The sequence below is a fragment of the Camelus dromedarius genome, chromosome 6, assembly GCF_036321535.1.
Source record: "Camelus dromedarius isolate mCamDro1 chromosome 6, mCamDro1.pat, whole genome shotgun sequence".
NCBI lineage: Eukaryota > Metazoa > Chordata > Mammalia > Artiodactyla > Camelidae > Camelus > Camelus dromedarius.
The window spans coordinates 54,152,303-54,168,308 of record NC_087441.1 but is presented as its reverse complement, the minus strand read 5'-3'; the positions used below and the strand labels follow the sequence as shown (position 1 = coordinate 54,168,308).

General features: G+C 40.0%; 1 protein-coding gene across 6 annotated transcripts in view; it reads right to left on the bottom strand.

Annotated features, from left to right (window-relative positions):
• Positions 1-16,006, bottom strand: part of GPR63 (G protein-coupled receptor 63) — a 115,626-nt gene that overhangs the window by 18,886 nt on the left and 80,734 nt on the right. For all 6 annotated transcript variants that reach the window (XM_064486833.1, XM_064486835.1, XM_064486836.1 and 3 more), the window contains one exon: positions 5,585-5,687. The gene's annotated coding sequence lies outside the window, so the exon portion shown is untranslated. The remainder of the gene's footprint in view (positions 1-5,584; positions 5,688-16,006) is intronic.

The window sequence follows — 16,006 nt, the reverse complement described above, 5'->3', positions numbered from 1 at the left end:
TGTTTTCTTTACTGACATATACATAGAGGAGGGTACCTTCCCACCCTTGTTGTTTCCGTCTGTCTTAGTCCATTAGGGCTGCTGGAATAAAACACCACAGACTGGGGGCTGGAAGTCCATTATGAGGGTGCCAGCAGAGCATGGTTGGGTGCGGGCCAGTTACAGATTTCTCCTTGTATCCTTACTTGGTGCAAGGGGCTGGAGAGCTCCATGGGCTCCCCTGGTAAGAGCACTAGTCCCATTCATGAGGTCTCCACCGTCATGACCCCGTCACCTCCCCAAAGCCCACCTCCCAGTACATTATCCTGGGCCTTGGGATTTCTGGGGACACAAATATTTAGGCCAAACCAAATCTATGTGGATGGAGCCCCTACACTTCTGGTCCCTCAACCCCCTTCTCTACCCGACTCCCCTCCACACATGCTCCCTCTACCCCTAGGGATGAAGAATGGCTGATTAGTGAGTTTGGGATAAGGAACTGGGCAAGTATTGCTTCACTCTTCCTCCAACATCCCTGGCCCTTCATAATAGAAACCGTGGGAAGCACTTGTCTTATCTGGCCCTCTTTGCTGTAAGTTTTAAAGAAGCAGCTCGATTGGAGAGGCCTGGGGCTTCCCAGCATTGCCTGGGACCCCGTGTGGAGGTCTGCCTAATTCCAAGTTAGAAAGCCACTGTTGCCACTCACGTAGGCCACCCGAAACCCTTTATCAGTGATGCAGGTAATATTTTGCTCTCTATCTGCCTTTTTTTGTCTCTCTGAACTGGTCCAATCTTGGGTAGAGAAGGCAAGGGAATCATTCACTGGGATTCAGCAAACCCCAAAATCTGTTTGAAACTTCAGAAAAAGATAAGAAGCTGAACTTCGGGGGACAAATAACAGTGAAAGAGTTGAGGCGTGGAGGAGCGGGTGGGAAAGGGAGCAATTAAAGCTGCACAAATTTGTTTTTCCCTGACGTGCCACAGAAACTTCTGGAAACTTTGTTCAAAGGCAAATAGCTATCTTGTACATCTCACTGGCATTAGGAAAATTCAAGCCTGCCTCAGCAAAAGCACAGGGTGCCTTGCTCTTAGCACAGGTCTGATTCCCAGGCTGTCGTAGACTCAGACTCCGGCTGGGTGCCGCTGTAGCTTAACCACAAACCTGCACAAATGCCAGGACCCACAAAAAGGGGCAGCTGGGACCTCAGCACATGTACGTGGGCGCTGGGGACCACAGTGAGCAGATTCGACTACAGAGAAAAAGCCCTTCTACGTCAGGCTTCTTAGATATTTGGGGGGTCATGTAAATTATTTGATGCTTTTGCTTAGGTTATTATTTACTTGTTTTTTGTTTTGTTTTACTAACAAGATCAAATCATAAATTATAACTACGTTCTACAGGAACTACAGAAAAATAGGGTGTGAATTTTTAGCTTTAAATTGTTCATTTGAGGCCTAGGTTGGCAACGAGATAGACTTCTCTGAATTCTGAAATATGTTATGCCATTCTGAACTTCACTCATGAAAACGTGGAAGTGGTGGAGAAGCTTAGCTTGGATACACGCGGCTTGTCCACAGGGCCTTACAAATCTCCCCCCAGGATGGCCTCAAGCTGGCTCTGCATTGTTAATCATTTAAGTTCTTAAAAGGCTTAAAAATTATGCAAGCCTCAAATTGTGGCTAAATTCATAGGAGACTGGTATATTTCATTAATAAATAAAAACAAACAGGGCCTTTAAGTCAGAGACAAATGCTACCTTCTTGGGCTCAAAGAAATACTGCAGAAACAAAGACAGTGATTTATAAAGTCTGTGCTTGGAACTTTCTGCCTCTAGAAATCAAGTTTGCTCAGGAATCAAGGAGAAATTGAGAGTCATTTAAAGAAAAAAAAGAAAAGAAGTTGATTCAGTATTAGACAAAGGGCTGTGGAAGAATGAAAACAAATCAAGGAAGACAGACATGAAACTGGAGGAAGAAAGAACTCTCCTCGGGAGAAAGGTTACGATCTGAGGAGACAGATGTGGATATTAAAGGAGGCATGAGATTCTGAGGTCCAGAATAAATCAATAATGAGGAGAGTATAACAATAAACAATAACAGTTTATGACAATAAACTAATAATAAAGAAGCATTATTCTCAGGTGGTATGAGGATAAAATGAGTTAATGTAGGGGGAGTCTTTAAAGCGGCAGTGGCATATGGAATATTTCACTGTTATCTATTGTTACTATCCTTATTGTTGACAGAAGTAAAGATACTAACATAACAAGCAGAATAAACTGTTAGACACCACAGAGACTTCCTAAAAAAGCAGGAGCCGAGGGGAGGGAATAGCTCAGTGGTAGAGTGCATGCACAAGGTCCTGGGTTCAATTCCTAGTACTTTTGTTTTAAAACATTAAAAAATAAATAGATCTAAAAGTTACCTCTCTCACATTATTTAAAAAAAAAAATAGCAGGGGCAGAAAAGAAAAGGAAGACAAGTTAATAGAAACATATCTCACTTTGGCTGAAAACAATAAAGGGTAAAAACGCTAGTCAAGCAAGGCCTCTGACGTCCTACAGCTGCGGAGAACAGACCCGGGCATGGATCTACACGCGGGCTCTTGAAGCAAGTTCCTATGCAGAAATCTTCTGAGGGGATTCTCCAGCTGAAACAATTACGAGTTTGAGGGACAAATCCTTCCCCAGAATCAGTTTTCATAAGGGAAAGAAATTTCATAAGAAGAGGCTGGGGCCACAGCCCCTGAAATGCCCACTCACAAGAGAGAGACAGACCCCACCCTCCTTAAGGCATTGGGATCCAGAAACCCCATTTTGGGGGATAGAGCCCTGTATTTTTTTTTAACCCTAACAGCCTTTAGCCTTCAATTTCATTACTTAGTCAATGGTTTTGCCTGTCCTTGTCTAAACTCCACTGGGACACATTTTGGGTCTGTCTTGTTCATTCCCAGATTTCTAACACTTAGCACAGTGCCTGGCATATGTGTGTTGAACAAATAAATAAATTAATGAGTATGGATGATACTAGAGAGTTTGCTTTAATTTTCTTTTGGTTCTGATAATTTCAAAGTATATGATTAGAAGCACAATTATTCTCGAAACTTTAAATATGTATTATTTCCCTTGTCCTACTGTATATTGGCCTCATGTCCTAAGCAGAGAGATGGATCACAAACACAGTAGTCTGCAGGGACGCTGAGTTGACACAGATGCCTAAAAGTTTCTGCCTAAAACACAACAGGGGAAAAACCTCTGCCTGTTACCAAACTCAATACCTGATTAATTACATTTTCCTGCTTCATGGCGTGTCTTTCCCTGTCTTTTTTTATTCCAGATATTTGTGTATAAGAGGATAGTAGAAACCGAAGTGCATATTATCCCCGCCCTACACTCTTCAGAGAAGACTTGCCTTTCCTCTGACTGGCAAGTAAAGTGAGAGGCTGATCACCGGGCTCTAGCCAAGAGCGGAGCGGACTCGAGATGGACACAGTTTAGATAAGACTCAGCTCACCTTAGTGTCAACTGTTGGAGGCTGAGCCTGTGTTTTTGACAGGCCTGCTCCTCCAGCAGGGCTTTGTCTACTAAAAAGACTGTGGGAAATTTCGTGTTACTTTTCAGCCCAGGCCCCATCGTGCCTGGTGGCCCAGCACTCAGCAGACCCGTGTGTTCCCCATTCCTCCACATTCCAACTCAAGTCACCCCACTGGCAGGTTTGACCAAAGTGACATGAGAGGAATTTATGTAAGTGGTTCTGAGCAGAAGCTTCAAAAGTCACTGCAAGCTTCCTCATACATACTTTCCCCTCTGCCAGGAGACTGGCATTAGATTCCTAGGGGTCTTGTAACAAAGTGCCACAAACTGGGGGCTTAAGCAACAGGGATTTATTGTCTGATAGTCCTCTAGACGTCCAAGTCAAGATCTCATCGGGGTTGGTTCCTCCCGAGGGTGTGAGAGAGATGTCTGTTCCAGGTGGTTTGTACGTGGCCATCTTCTCCCCGTGTCTTCATAGTGTCTTTTCTCTGCGTGTGTCTGTGTCCAAATTCCCCATTTTTATAAGGGACACAGTCATATTGGATTAGGGCCCACTCTAATGGCCTCATCTTACCTAATTACATTTGCAATGACCCTGTTTCCAAATAAGGTCACATTCTGAAGCACTGGGGGTTAAGTTTTCAAAATACGAATTTACGAGGGGGGGGAAACACAATTCATCCTGTAATAGTGTCCCACATCACAACTGCTTTCTCATCCTGAATCCAAGGATGAAGAAGATATGTGAAGGAAAGCCTTGCAGACCCATAGATGACATTCAATTTAAGCCACAAATAAATCTTTATTATTCTATGTCCCAGGTTTCAGCGCTGTCTCACCACCGCTGCCTTTGTGACTGAACTCTGACTACATAGGATCTGGTGTAGCCCTCTTGGCCTCAGGTAATATAGTGGGTTGAATTGTGTCCCCCCCACCAAAAGATAAGTTTAAGTCTTAACCCCCAATGCCTGTGAATGTCAACATATTCAGAAATAGGGTTCTCGCAGAAGTTAAGATGAGGTCACAATGGATAAGTGTTGGCCCTAAAGTCAATGACTGCTGTCCTTATGAGCAGAAGGGAAGAACACGCAGAGATATGCATGCAGGGAAGAAGGCCGTGTGAAGACAGAAGAAGGCCAGGTGAAGGCCATGAGCAGAGACTGGAGTGATCCATTTACAAACCAAGGACAGCAAGGATGGTCGGAAGGCAACAGAAGCTAGGAAGAGGCAAAGTGGAATTCTCCCCAGAAACTTCAGAGGGAGAATGGCCTTGCCAACACCATGACTGCAGGCTTCTATCCTCCAGAGTCATGAAAAAATACACTTTTGTTGTATCAAGCCACCCAGCTTCTGGTATTTTGTTACGGCAGCCTGTTATGTTTACTCAGGTAGGAGCAATCCCTATTTTCACCCACAAGTTTTTTAATGCTCTGATTCACGAGGGCCAGTAGTTCTCAATGCAGTTCCCTCATTTTTTTTCCTTAACGAAATGTCACCCAAATTTAGCAATAACTTGTCCGAAACTGTCTTAGAGGTGGTATATGCTTTATTCCGTCTTTGTGCACGTATCTGTTGCTATTTCAGTGGGAAGTTAGAAATGCGTGCCTGGTGCTTCTAAAGCTGACACTCTGTAATTCTCAAATCTAATATATTAAGCATTCAGAAAGATTTTCTGCTGAAAAGTTAATCTTTCAGACCAAAAAAGGAGAAGTAAAGTTGACAGTGCTGGGGAGGACTGGGCTCAAACTCCAACACTTACTTCAGGAAATAGATGCCTAAAAACCAACCTATCTGAGTCTGAAATGCTCAGCTGTAAAGCAATTCCAACTGCCTGCACAGTGCTGGCCTGGCCCAGGATGGCCCTGAGACACTAGAAGGGAAGGGAGCCACCACTCAGTGTGCACTCACCATATGCTCTGGCCAGGTCACCACCCGTCAGAACTCGGGGAGGGCAGAGTGGGGAGTCTAAGTGCAAAGGCCAGAGCCGCACCATTGGCCTCCCATTGAACTGGCCTCAGCAGCAGCAAAGAACATCAGTATTTACCGCAAGCGGGAAGGCACCTGTCACTCACCTCCGTAACCTTGGGGACAGCCGTTCTACCGTCAGGGGCTGTGTGGAGCCGCAGAAAATGACAGGCTGAGGATGGCCTTTGCAGAGGCAGCAGGAAGTAGCAGCTGTGGGACAGTAACCCAACAAAAAGGACTGATTATTATTATTCATACATTTATACTGACTATATTTAATACTTATAAAAGTATTATACAATCATTGAAGACTCAGTCACACAACATAGAAACTGTGAAAAGTGCAAGTCCTCAGTAACCAGCATCATTCTCAGAGACAAGCATTTTTATCTGTTTTAGACGTAAATGTCTAGAATTTTTCTATTTCTCTAATAACAATTTTCCTTATTTATTTATTTATTCATTCATTCATGAAATGGGGTTATACTACCCATTTAAAAATAATTTGCTTATTGGACTTAACAATATGGAGATACTTTTACAATATTACATACCTAGTTATCTTTTTTTTACTTTTAGAACAATGTCATGATCATTTTCATAAGAATGAAATAGCCTCATTCCAAAATATTTAAGCTCTCCAAAAAAGTACAAAAAATGTAGCAAAAAATACATATGAAATACAAACAACTAAAAATAACTCTCATTAACATTAAATGAGCTTCATTCCAGATATTTACTTATGCATAAATATACAGAAAATAATAGAGACAGATGGATGTATATATACATAACTTTTTAATATATGTAACATTTTCTGTAAGAAATCTAATTTTACTTGAATTTAAATAATAGGGTAATTTTTAAAACTAAAATAAAATTGAAGAATTTATGAAATCAGACAAACGTCTCTTCTGACAAAGAGAATTCGTTGGTTAAGTATAAAAAATATATAAAAACCATTAAAGAGATTGGTTTTATTACATTGTTTTAAACTACATACTTCAGATAATCCTATAATATTTAGCCTTAACTCCACATACAAATGCATTTGGTGATTTAGTGTTATAGCAAACATTTATCAAGCATCTATTCCTGTCCCCTCCATCCCTGCCCCCTCAAAATCTATTTGTTCTAGTTTCTGCCTTCTCTTGGCCATGTGTTTCAGGATGGGTCGGGTGCCAGAGGGTGACTCTTAATTGGTCCAACATGGGGATCCCATTCTCCTCACCAATGATTGGTTAGTACTGTAGGCATGTGATACAATTCTGACCAATAAGACATGAGGGTAACTTTGCTGAAAGGCTCCCAGGAAATATTTCTGAATTTTTAAAAGGAAATGTGTAGAAGCAAATAGTCTGTTGTTCTCCTGAACATTGTTGTGTTTGGTGGTAATGCCTAGATTGCTGCAGACACTTTGAAGCCTGAGAACAAATCTGAAACTTTTAAGAGGGGAAGCACAGAAAGACTCAGAGAAACTGGGTCCATGATGTCTTCTTTGGACTCCTGTATTAGACGGTGTGGAGCAGCACTGCTTCTGGAACTTCTTGTCACATAAAGCAATAAGCATTCTTATTGTTTAAGCCATTTTGAGATGGGTTTCTGTTTCTAGAATCTGTTTCTAGACATTACCTTCAAAGTTACCCTAACGGACCTAAACGTTTATCATCGGCTGCTTCCTGATTTTGTGTGCCTATGTCTGTGTCTATACTCTAACTTCATCTAGATAATCTAATAATCCTGGGGTAACTTCAAGGCAAGCTTTATTATGTGGTAGGAAAATTCTATTAATTACTAATTAATTCACATTTATTATTCACTCATAAATTCACTTATAAATTTGTGTGTGTGCACATGGGCATAAGCATGCATTTACCATATGGAGTCACATATTTCTTAATGCTATAGTATAGCTATGAGTTAAACAGATGAAAAATCTCTGTTTCTGTGAACTTACAATCTAGGCTGTGGGGGAAGAGAAGCAATAAAATAAATAAGGACACTGTACGGTATATAAGAAGGTGATCATTGTTATGGGGGAAAAACAAGAGCAGGAAAGAGGGTAGGGAGAACCATGGATGAGGGACGGGGTGAGGGCTGAAATTTTACATAGGAAGGTTAGGCACAACCTCACTGTTCTGTGCACTTCTCGTCACTGCACGCACATTTAATCACACGGCTCTGCTAGAGGTGAACATTTTACCCACAGAAATGAGGCTGCATCATGTGAAACCTTTTTGTTGTTCAATTTTAGGTTACAAAAATTCCTTGTTATGAGAACTTGGATCCATGACACATTATTTGAACAGATATATGATTTATCACCATCTGACAGTTGATGCCCATCGAAGCTTGGAAGAATCAACACAGCCTCCTGAGAAGGTAATTAGAAGATGCTAGGTAGAGACACTTTTTTTTTTCAAGTGTCAGTCCAACAACAAAAGAAAAGGAATCGAATATGTACTAACTTTGCCCACCTGGTTATTTATCCTTAAATACAATACATAATAGCTATCATTTATTGAGGATACAATAAATCTCAGATGAGGTAACAAATTAGTGCAAGACCTTCTACATTTTAACAATTATTTTACTACCTTTTATACTTATCTCTCTCTCACTTAATTTTACAACAATTTTGCTCAATAAATCATGTAATAAAGCAATTAATGCATTTAATATGTTTTCCCAAGAAGCTACAGCTCTCTTTTTGCAATCATATTTCATTCACTTACATATTATTTAATTATGTGAAACCATTATGATAACAAGTACAATTGATTTAAACCATTTGATAACTAACAACAACAACAACAAACAAACAAATAAACAACCCCCCTGATTGTTTCACAAGCAAATAAAAAGCGTAGGACTGGACATTTTTCTTTAGAAAGGTAGTAGTTACCTCATGGGACTGTGTGTGTGGTCCTATCACACACTAGAATTAAAATGTAAAAACACTAACTAACACTGATGATTGCAATTTGTTAAAAAAAAAAAAACCTTCCCACATGAGTCCTAGCATCTGGCCAGGACTCATGTAGGAACATTTTCTCCATAGGTTAGCCTTCTGTTCTTTACTGTCATGCTGGACTGTGGGTAGGGTGAGCCTCTGTGGCATCAGGCAGGGAGAAGTTACAGTTTCTGACAAGAGAACAGAGAAACACCAGGATTCAGGAGTTGGCCAGCTTGTCACATACACAAGGAGAGTTGTAAGAACAAGACAGTCAGACAAAGGGAGCAGATCTGAAGGCTTTGAATGATGTATCCAGTGATCAGGCTCGTGGAATATTTCTAGAAGACCAGACAGAAACCAGGCGGTATATAATCAAAAGAAGACAAAGGCAGGGATAAATGGAAAGGCACATCAAGTCCATGCCTTGAAGGCTGAGGCAGCTGGATGCCACCATTCAGTCTGCATTACTCTTCTCATATAGGAGAAGCAACCCTATGAAAGAAACCCTGAGGAAGCAAACAATCCACTCTGTGGGTAAGCTGGTGGAGGGGAGCCCATCACACACTGAGGTGTACCCTCCCCCACCGTAAGATCAATAGTGGTTCCTTTCCTTCCAGGGGATTTATAACACTGTATCAGTGTCCAACTCCCTAGGCAAGACTTTCTCTAGTCTTGGTAAGGATACTCGTTACCAGTTATATACAAAGCAAACAACGCTTAACATTACTTCTTGGATATTTGCTAAAGCTCAGAAACAAAAAGAAAAAATTAAATTAGCATTCTCAGGAAGCCAAAACGTAGGGGAATGGAAGATAGGAGTGGACCAAAGGAGAAAAGTTAATATCCAAACACCTGGTCTTCAGAATACTGAGAGACCTAGATAAATAATCTGTTGGATTTTAAGTTTCATTTGCATCTATTCCTTCTGTGGCCAATGTTAAAACAAGGCCGTAAATTCTTCCATCCTCCTCCCATCAAGAAGTGAGGTCTATGTCTTCTCTCCTTAAATGTGGTAGGCTGTGGCTTCTTTGACAAATAGAGTTATGTAGGAAGACACACAAGGTGGCTTTTGAGAATAAATCATAAAAAGCCTGGCACTTCCACCTGATTTGCTTGAAACCTTCCTTGGGAGCCCTAATCTACCAGATAAGAAGTCCAGCTACCCTGAGGATGCCATGAGGAGGCTACGTGTAGGGGCGCAGGTCAACAGACACAGCCCTAGAGCCATTGCAGGTAAGGAACCAGATACATGATCCCAGCCCCAGCCATTTGAGTTGTCTCAGCTGAGGCCCCAACCTTTGGGGAAGCGAAGACAATGCCCTGTGTGAATTCCTGACCTTTAGAAAGTATAAGGTTAACAAAATGGTTGTTTTATCCCACTAAATTGGAGGAGAAAGGTGCTTCCTTACACAGACAACTAAAATAATCCCCAATCCTCTGGGGCAGTAAAACACTATTTATTTACATGTGCCTCGTACCCAAGCTGCACACACTCAGGCATGCACACAGTCATGATCTGTCTCTTTCTTTCTGAAGACAAAAGAAAGCAAAATACTGTTTTTGCTAAGTTTTCTCTACAACCCTTTTGCAGTTGTTATTCTTAAGAGAAACTTTCCAGGGGTCTTAAGAACAATCATTCCTTAGCAAATTATATAACTAATTCTTAAGGATACATTTGCCCAAACTGGACATGATGGGCTTGCAATGATACCCAAAGGTTAAGTTAAAAGATCATGTTATTTAAACCACTAAAAGTTGGAAGGCAGCACCCATACACTCTCACTTCTTTCTGTCTGCCTTTTCCCTGCCCTTTTCTGCCTCTCAGAGCCTTGATCAAAGATCATCTGTCACTCTCAGTTCTGCAAGAGACAGGATGCACACATGACTGACGCCTGGATTTGAAGCTGTAGATCCTTCTTACTATGAACCAAGCAGATGGAAGCCACAAATCCCAAAACTGGGGTAGTGGGCATGGAATGGACTTTATGTAGAAAGGCTACTTTTACATCATCCTCTATGTCATCTTCCCTTGGGTCACTTTCTTACAAATATTCTCAGCAACACCTTCATAGATGACTTTTTAAGAGAGAGCTGAAAGTATATTTTCTTTTCAGATTTAAGTCCAAGAGCCAGATGATTATATGACTTTCCCATTTTACATTTCTTGAAGAAATATTTAAAAAGTAAAGCAAAGAACTTTGGGCTAATTAAAAAATTCATACATGGGAATAAATATTCCTAAGGTTTACTCACAACTACCAAACGCCAAAAAATTTGCACACTAAATTAAAAGTTGTCAATTGCTTTCCTCCTTGGAGATTAGGTATACTATTAAAGGATGTTATATAAAATAATCCACATTTCATAAAAGATTTTATCACTATCTCTGCACTGTATAAAAAACAAAATTAGATACAGAGATTCAAACAGTCATAAATAAGAAAAGAAATGAAGCTATGTTCACTGGTTTTATAGTTACTAGCAAAAAAAAAAAAAAAAAGCAGTGCTAATGGATTTTAAGTAGCAGCTTAGCTAAACTTCTTGATTTGTCCACTTGTAATGGTTTTGACAATTCACTTCCACCATGCTCAGTTCTACATCATGCATTCAAGGCAGGGCATGTGGTGTGGCCTTTGTTGGTTGGGAACAGGCACCTCAGAAACATAGCAAAGAGACAGGGTGGGTCAGACTAGCCACAGCCTCTGCCATGGTTCACTGGATGAAGAAAAAAGTGATGAATTCCTGTGAACATATTTTGATGCACATGCCAACATCATTTCATGAGTCTGAGCCATCAGAAGAAGACAAGATTGCCTTGACTTTCAGTCTTCCATCCCTTGTTTCAGGATAATCCCTGTAACGGTGCAGTGAGGGTGGGCAGTGGGCTCTGCTTTATGTAATGATTCCAGGACCACAGACCCTCCTATCTAGTGACTCCACCTTCTTTCCTTTGTTAGATCCTCTGCATCTGGACAGCTGACAAGTGATAAAAGAAAGGGACACCTGGTCTGGTCATCTAAGCTTGGATGTTGACACTTAGAACTTTGCATGTTTCACTGGCAAGAACTAGTCTCATGGTAACCACCTTGATGCAGACTCTGCCATGTACATAAAAAAATAGGCTTCCATATTGCCCCAAGTTTGTGAGCTTTTTCATTTCTTTTTCACTTTCTGAGTGGCTACTTCCCTAATCCTGAGTAGAAAAAATATTATTAATTAAAAATCTTACACATTCTTTTAAGATGTAGCCCAAGGTGGTAGAAATACACCAACTAACTTTTGATGTAGATCTCACTGACATCTCAATACCGTGTTCCCATTATCTTTGAAAAAATGGAAATATTGGTCTGAACAATTATAATGTGGCATTTAAACCTTCTCATCTACCAACCTCCAGTCTTAGAAATCATATTTAAAGCAAAACTCTCAACATGTTATGCTATTCTTAGCTCAGATAGAAAATGATGCTGATTATAGCAGTGTAACTATGGTGTTGCCATGGTTACCTACCTATTAATGATTAAACTCGCTTCCTTATGCACCTTAGAAAGTATAGTTTAAAAGCAGAAAAGAGGCTTAAGTTTATTAGCAGATTGTAAGACCCAAAGTTCTCAAACAAAAGTTTGGATGTTAGAAACCAGTTTAGACTCTGATATTCAACAGATTTTTCTCTCATGTCCATGGTGTGTGTGTGTGTATTTTTCTCCCTCACCAACTCCAGCAATCAGGCTTCAAAGGGATAAGCATTTTATGCATCATACAGTTATTATAACTTCCAGGGAAGAGAGAAACTTGGTGTATAAATTATGCAAAAATATACATTTGTTTAAAAGCCATAAAGTATCAGCAAATTGAATCTGTTTATTCTTTTCAATTATTTATGAAACCCATCCTCCTGAGTCTACATACAAAACTATCACCATAAATTATCAAATCAAAGTTTCAGAATCAGAGAAATAAGATTAATAACTAATAGTTTTTCATAGAAATGATTTTGAGACTTAAAAGGCAACATACTTTTGTTTATTGTATTTTTAAAAGCACTCAAATGTTTGTCGGTATTCCCAGCTTCCAACACAGCAGATAACTTATCTACTCATATTTATAGTCCTCACTATCAATTTTCAAGAAGAGTTAAAACTTGGAAAAGGTGTACAAGATGTCTATGTCTTCAGATCATTTTGTTCTGCATCAAAGGAAAAAAATAATAATAATTATACGTAATGTTTATCTCCTTGTGATTCTCCATTTATTTATTCAGCAGACATTTCCTGAGTGCTTAATATGTGCCCTGTCCTGATGCTAGGGATACAGCAATGAGCAAAACAGATGCAGTTCCTATTGTTACAGAGCTTTTAATATCACAGGTAAGAACTGATGAAGCCCTAAGCAAAGGACCATGAACAAATCACCCTCTTTTGACAACAGGTTGAACCCTTAGCCCATCCTTCAAATTCTTCAGCCTGTGCTTAAGCCTTCCTTGTAGGAGTGCACTGTGCTTCCCACCCTCCGCCCCCCCCCCCCCCCACCAGCTGCCTGTGTATATCATTTGGAACCAAGTTCCCATGTCCAGGATCCTGTTTTATATCTCCAAGAAGTAAATTATGTCCAGATTTCAAAGCCTAACCCAAATCCCACTTACTCCACTTGATGTTCGCTCTGTCCTCTGAACACCCACCGACTTTTTCTTTAATGTTAAAAATCATGTAGGAAACTTTACTGAGTTTACATTATGAACCAGACTTTGCAAACTATCACTTCTTTGCACTTTGAATCATATAGTGAAAAATCTCTATTTCATAGATGAAAAGACTTGAATTTCAGTGGAGATAAGTAATTTGCCCCCAAGTTAGAGCTTTAATTCAATACAGGGTGTTATGATGAAAAAAAAATCTATATTTTTTCCCAACAGATCACATTGACCTAATAATAATTTTTTTTTTTCACTTCTTATCAGACTGTAAATTCTGTCAGGTCAAGAATCACCTTTACATGTCTGTACTCCCCTTAATATTTAAAAGTGATGTTTTACCCATAGTAGACCCTGATTAAAATTTTTTCATGATACTTATAATAACAATGCAAAATACAATATAGTAAATATCATCTTTCTCACATGATATATGTAAAATAGTGATTAGAAAAGGTCGAAAAGAAGAAAAGCATTGTGGGCTGGAGTAGTGAGGAAAGAAAGCTGAGAATGAAAGAGTGAGCAGAATTTCAGCCACTGGTGTCCATAAGTAACAGCTTTCCAAGTGTGGGAAAAGTCAAGAGCAAAGGTGTTGATATGAAAAAGCACAGGGTGCATTCATGGGGCAGCAACTGGAAGATTCTGGCTACAGCAGAGGTGGATACAGTGGGAGACAGCCTAGAACGGTTAGTGGGTGTGACAGACAAAGTAAGGGCCCCCAAAGACATCCATGCCCAATCCCTGAAATCCATGAATGTTACCTTATGTAGCAAAGGGACTTTGCAGAAGTGATTAAGGATTTTGAGGGGAGGAGATTATCCTGGATTACCCAAAAGGGGACAGTGTAATCATAAGGGTCCTTAAAAAGGGACATAAGGAGATCAGAGTGAGTGGAAAGAGATGCTAATAATAAAAGCAAGAAGTTGTAATGATTCGAGGAAGGGGCCATGAGCCAGGGAATGCAGGTGACCTCTAGAATCTGCAAAGACAAGGGAATATTCTCCCTGAAAGGAACACAGCTCTGCCAACCCCTTGATTTGAGACTTTTGACCTTCAGAACTGGAAGAGATTAAATGTGTGCTGTCTTAAGCCATTCTACCTGTGGAAATGTGTAACCTTACTAATAAGGTATCAGGAAACTTGACAGCCGTACTAAATAATCAGGAATGTCCTCTGCATGCATTGATGCTTCTAAGATAGGGATGGAAGTAAATTCACATGTTGAAGATGAATCATGATGTTACCTTTATTCACAGCTTTCAGCTGCCAGGTGGTTGCAACTACCTCATCTTTATCAAAGGCCTCTTGCATTCCTCTCAGCACCTCCATGTCCACTGCCTCTTAGGGACTTTGGAATTCTCAGTTGCTTTCTCTGCATCATTCCGATGTGTGCTCCATCCAGGGAAGTTGTTATCAAGCCCAACTGCCTGGGACACCTGCCCTCCTCTTTGTTACCTAACCATTCCCATATCTTGGTGAGCAGGGTAACATTCAATATGGACTTCCCTGAGAGTCACACAGGCTCCCTCAGGCTATACCTTTGAAAGTCCTGAATCCTCCAAATTTATCTGAGTGTTTAAAAACAGCCCCTTAGCTTTTAAACCTATTGCCTCTCTATAGCTTTAAAAATGTCAGATTTGAAATTCAAAGGTGAGTAATGACTTCTTGCTTGTAGACAGTATCTCTTCCTTCCTTCCTTGGAGCAATAATCCTTGGTCTCTGACTTAGCCTTTGTAAGACTGGATCACAGGGAATGAAAAAGAAATATTTGAGAGAGGACAATCCATCGGAAGCCATTTCAAAAGCCTTATTTGTCTAGGGAGGCAGCAGAGAAAGGTGAAGACAAGTGCATGGATGAGAGCCAAAGGGCTGTAAAAAAGAAAAAATAAAGAGCTGAGCAGGAGCAGGAGAGAGAGAGGAAAGAGCCTCGGCTGAAAAAGCAGAGATGGAGACAGGAGGAGAACCAAGCTCTCAGAGACCCCACGTCCAAGAGAAAGAGAACCTTTCCCAGGGAGGAGAGGAGTGGAAAACAAAAAATTAAAGAGATCGAGGAAAATGGAGCCCCAAATGGGGTCCCAGGTTCTGACAAATGCAAGGTAACTGCTAACATTTGACAGGTGTGGGTGAGAGGTCAGATGTGGATTAGAATCCAGAGATTATCCCAACCAGGACTTCCTGGTAAAATATTGTCTTCTTAGTCTATTCCTATGCCAAAAACAGAAATAAACCATAGATGGTAAATACATGTATATTTATATATGTGTGTGTATATATATAGAAAGACCAGATATTTATTTTCATTATCCCTATGTAAATATCACTCATTATTCATTTCATGTTTATCCCTAGATAACCAAGCTGATACACGGCCACCCTCCTAAAGTATATCCTTTTTATATGCGTAAAATTCACTCTCAATCACTGTCTTCTGCATGTTACATAATTCTCCATTTAAAACACACCAAAGTTATTGTGATTTCAGAAGATAGTCTTCTTAGGCCTTACTATAAAATTCCAAGGCTGGAAGAAATTCTTATCGTTCTACTGAAACTGTGAAATATAAGAAAGAACACTTTTGTTGTATCAAGAATTGCTAAGTTTTAAGATGGGAATATGTCAATTTGGGAATTCAAATCAAGGTCTATGCTATAAAAACACTCTATCAATGCCAAAGGGAACTAATGAGAAGGTAAATTATACACCACACATATATAAAGCCCACTTCAACATACTCAAAGAATTGAAGTTTATACTTGAGTTACTTTACTGGTCACTATAAAAGTCACTAATAATTACAATGTTTCAGTTAAGCATTTCACCATAAAAATATACTCAGTAAGGTAGGCAGATTATACTTTTCTAATATAATAGATATAAAAGAGA